Source organism: Perca flavescens, chromosome 12, assembly GCF_004354835.1.
Source record: "Perca flavescens isolate YP-PL-M2 chromosome 12, PFLA_1.0, whole genome shotgun sequence".
Classification (NCBI taxonomy): Eukaryota; Metazoa; Chordata; class Actinopteri; order Perciformes; family Percidae; genus Perca; species Perca flavescens.
Genome location: NC_041342.1, coordinates 1042502 through 1047510, shown reverse-complemented (window position 1 = coordinate 1047510; position 5009 = coordinate 1042502). Strand labels below are relative to the sequence as shown.

The window sequence follows — 5009 nt, the reverse complement described above, 5'->3', positions numbered from 1 at the left end:
TTAATGAATTCCTTTTCATATATATTTAAATTTACTCCAATATGGTCATTTTTAAAACTCTTATACAAATTTTAGAAACTTGCATATAAGTTTATGATTAATTATTTATGATTTAATTCATGTCATTTATATTCATATATATTATTTATTGTAATAAATACATACTAACTGCATATTTGTGCAACATGAATTAGCTGGGTAATAGGGACATCCAGACTGCCTTGCAGATAGCAGGCTGCTGAAACACAAAGGACTGTGAGATGTCAGGTGACCTGTCCTCGGTTGCTGCTGTTGGTCTCCGAACACATTAGTTTATGTAGCCACCATGAGACCAATTCACTCTTGATTGGAAAGTGAATGTATTGCACTGCATTACATCATATAACAATGGTGGGGTTATTGCTTGGCTGTGTTAACATCATTAAACACGGGCCTCTTTTATATCTACCAACAAGACTTGGCTTTAGGGTTAAGATAAGAATGAGCTTTAGGTTTGCTTTAGGGGAAAGGTAGTCTATATCCACGACCTTCCACTTCCAGGATTGGTCCGTTGCCGCTGTAAATTCCACCGGAGGTCCCTCTTTACGGCCGGATGTCCGTCCCCTTCCTCTTTCTTTGTGTTGGTGTTCTAACCTCCGGTGGATTTGTGAGGACTATGGTTAACTGCTCCTCAGATCTCTGCAGGGTAAATCCAGACAGCTAGCTAGACTATCTGTCCAATCGGAGTTTTCTGTTGCACAAGTAAAACTACTTTTGAACGTACACGTTCCACCAAAACAAGTTCCTTCCTGAGACTATTTTGCAGAGGCGCCGTGGCTCCGTCCGGCGCTTAGCGCTGCCCAAGAGGATTGTGATTGGTTTATCACAAACTGGCTCCCATCCAGGAATGTTGTGTGGACTAGCCAGACCCTCCTCAGCAGCGTTGTGGAGCGACACTAGGAGAAAGGTTATGTCAATGGATTATGTTTATCAAGTATAGAAATGTGAGTAATACTTTTATTTACCTCAACCACACAGAGAGCCGTGCGTTTCTCAATTCAATTTGACAGATTCCAGTACATAGTATTAAAATGATTACAAACCAAGACTAGAGATAACAGCAGCTTGAGTATATGGATAGACTATAAAGTGATATAGAAGTGCTTATTAGTCACAGCAGTAGTACAATGTTTGGTGGTAGTAGTGTTTGCATTATGACAGCATCCATCTTCATACACAGTTTGTGGCTGCACCATTATTGCAAATATTAGAATAATCTAGATACCAAAACAATTCTTGGCCTGTGGAGATGGAAGAAGCCAACGCCCGTCTCATAGCCACAGTGTGTCCAACAGAATTCACATTTTTAACTGAAATCCGCCTCTGTACACATTGAACATATTTACTGTATTCACGTCCATTGAGATTTGATTTATTTCCCTTACAGATTGTTACAAAGTCAGAGATAGAACAATACAATAAATAGAACCAATCTTACTCGTATCCTCCTGACAATCCAATTTTATTGGAAGGCATTTATTCTTTTATTCATTGTCTGTCTGCAGGGTATCTCAAACAAGTTTAAATGTTTTTCCATTCAATTTTGTGATTAAATACACACTTTAGGCTGAAGAAAATAAATGCATTAGATGTTGGGAAAAAGCTAGATCTGGGATTTCTGAATCTTAAGCCTCTTTCACACATGCACTGCAGAGAAGCTGTATGTGAGAACGCAAATGTCTGAATCAGTTAGACATGCCAATAAACAGACTATACTCTGCCAGCTCCTGACTACAAATAGTAGAGTATTTCCAGTAAGTGAGACACGTCTGACACAGAAGATCTCCTGTCGTGTGCTACGTGTGTGAAAGGGAAACTTCGGATCTAAAGTGATCATTTCAGGGAAATTGTAGTTAAATTAAGTTAAACGTGTATGTTACTATCAAAGCTGCCATCTGTTTGGTTTGCATGTGCTTCCTGTTCATAGCTGTAATGTCAAAAGTCAAAATTTGATAATTCTGCTTTGCTGTAAGATTACTGTAACCCACATAAGGTTACTGAAGTTCAAACCCTCTAATCCACCAGGGGGTGGTGCGTACACTTCCGGGAGTTTTGAAAAAAAACACAATTCTTCTTCTGGTGAAGACGTTGTCCGAACGCATCAAGGACTGGTATGGAAATATCCTCTGAGAGATAGAAATTCGAAAAGAAATCTTGTTCTAAATATTGAAATACTATGTATCCATTAGGTTGAAAGCTGTGAGAGAGAGGGATGAATTGCACGACTTTGCGAGCTCCCTAAAGATACCTCCGGTAAGAACGTTAATATGGATGTGAGTGTTATGCCGACTGTTAGCTCCAGCATGGTGAAAAATACTGTTCTTATAAAACCAATCGTAGTTGTGATCCTGATTCTTACTATCTGATACCATATAGACACAGATTCAGATTGTTTTATGATGTTTAAGATGCTCGTAAAAGATCGAGAATCGCGCTAGCCGCGTGCTAATCATTAGCATTCACTATGTGAATTTGTCCTGATTTTAGCTCTGCTGTTAGCTCAGCTAAACTAGTAACTATTGTAGCATACCTTTGATAGTAGTCACAACGTTAACGGTGTCCTTATGCTCTGTTTTGTTGATCTATAAGTCATCTGATTAAGGGAGTATTTGTTTTCTTGTTTGTTATCTGTAAGATAAGGGTGATTTAGTTCATTTAATTGCCAATATACATGTTTGATATGTATATGGGAACAGAAGTTCATCTTAACTGTTAAAAAGAATGAATATATTAAAATGTGATGTTTAAGACATTATTAAGATGCATAAATAGATTGAAGGAAAGTTAAAAAACATAAATATCTGGGTTCAGAAATTTCATAATTCCATTCTATGCTGTGAGATGGAAGTACGTGATTGATTGATTGTTATTTATTGGAACTGACCTATCTTATGTGGTATGATGTGTACCTATTCATTTACATAATGATTAGAGTATTTATATCCTGTACAATTGGGTATATTTATTTGACATTTGATTGGATTTGAACTGAAATGAGGCAATAATAATTAGTGTATTCTGTACTGTATGTATAGATTTTTTTTTTAGACGGATAGATCATCTGAATCTGACCCTGGTGGTCAGTGGTGAGCCAACCGCAGAAGTGAGTGAACGGACCAAGAGCCTGGTGTGGCCAGCCGTGGTGTCTTTGGAATCATCATCACCCTGTGCCTTCCTTTACATACAGATAAGAACATACATAAATCTACCCGGGTAGTGAAACGAACATACATACTTTGAAGAACACACGCAAATGGACTCTTTCTTTTGTTGAAATTGTTTATTTTTGGGTTTAGTGTGCGAATGTGCACTCAGGAAGCCGGCTTAGATAGGCAGGGAATGTAAATAACTGTCATTAATTTGTGTAATACATCTCTCGAGCTTTACCTGGGTTGTGTTGTCGGTTTTCTGCTAACATTTTATTATTTCAGGCTCCGTAGTCGTACCTAGAGTTCTGATATTAGTTCAGTTTGATCCATAGCTAATCAAATTAGTTGTCAGGAATACTTACGAGACCAGCAGAGGGTTACAAGTGGCAAGCCAGCCAGGAGCCTGGTTATGTGTTAGCAGTGAACCACATTACAAGTGTGCGAAACTATTTTCAAGTGTGTATGTTCTTTGTTATCTGTTAGATATCTGATAGATCACTCTTTACTAAAGATGCAGTTCATAGTGAGCTCAGGTATCAAAGTCCCCAATGCAGTAATGGTGAGTGGTTTGCTTGAATCACCAGAAGATGAGGAGATCATAGACTTCCTTAAGAAGTATGGCCCCATGAGACTTGTCCCAGTTACTGGCAGTAACTCAGAGTTTTATAAAAACCTGATTGTTGAGTATCATCATGGTGTTGCTGTTGAAGCCTTAGTCCCTCTTCTGCCCTACACGCATGAACTTAAGGACAGTCCAGATGTAAAATACTACGTTCAAGCTCTGGCAAGTGTGTACACCACTAAAGTCGGCTGCAATGTTACCAAAGCCTATCTTGATGAAATAAAGAAGTTAGCGAAACTGAGCAGACAAGGTTTCGAAGAGGTGCTGAAAGACATGATGTCAGAGATCAGTGAGACAATTGAGACTGATGGCAGTGGTGATAATGAGTTCGAGCTCAGACCACTCGACAAGCCCATTGACACATTTGAACCCCCACATCCCCAGCTGCTTCCAGATCCTTCCCTGGAAAAGTTCATTCATAGTGGTGCTGAGCCATGCCCACCAGCTGATGTGAGGCGAAGTCTGCCCGTAGTGGAAAGCGACTTGAATCCACCTGAATTTCAGAAGGTCATTGTTGAGCACATTGTAAGGAGAGATGAGTTAAACACACATTCACACTTTCCCATCAAGCTTCGTTCATGCTCAGGCAAGCTCCCCAGACCCAATAGTGAGACAGACTACGACACATGGCGTTCACATGTTGAGCTTCTCTGGAAAGACCCCACCCTGTCTAATCTTCAGAAACCCCACCCTGTCTAATCTTCAGAAATCTGCTGGACGCAGCCTTTGGAACCGTTGAGGACGGCGAGGAGCTTTTCGCCCAGTTCATGAATACTTTTCAGGATCCTGGTGAAAAGGCCTCTACCTACCTCTGCCGCCTTCAAGCCGCCCTGAACCTTGCTGTTAGCCCCTTGACGCCTGAATTTATTCACAATTATATAAACAAAATATTATGTGTGTTTCTGGCTCCAAGCTGATGCTAAATTAAGTTGAGATTGTTAATTTTTCTATAGCATATGGAATAAATATAAATTTAGGTATGATGCAAATTAGCGACAACAGGCATTATGGTAAAATTCTTTACAAAATGGTAAAATTAATAAAACACAGATTTCATTCATGTCACAAAGTTCTTAGAACTTCTAAACTGTAAATGACAAATACATGGATCTTGACAACGGCAAGAAAGAAAACACTCCTACTCCCTAACATTGACAGTAGTTTCTTTAGGGTTAGGGTTAGGTTTAGGGGTAGGATTA

At 39.3% G+C, this 5009-nt stretch overlaps 1 long non-coding RNA gene across 1 annotated transcript; it reads left to right on the top strand.

Moving 5' to 3' along the window:
• The first annotated feature begins 2069 nt into the window (after positions 1-2069).
• On the top strand, positions 2070-3424 carry LOC114564742 (uncharacterized). The gene is made up of 3 exons (XR_003693825.1): positions 2070-2150; positions 2229-2292; positions 3075-3424. It is a non-coding gene; the product is annotated as an uncharacterized LOC114564742 (long non-coding RNA).
• The last annotated feature ends 1585 nt before the right edge of the window (positions 3425-5009 follow it).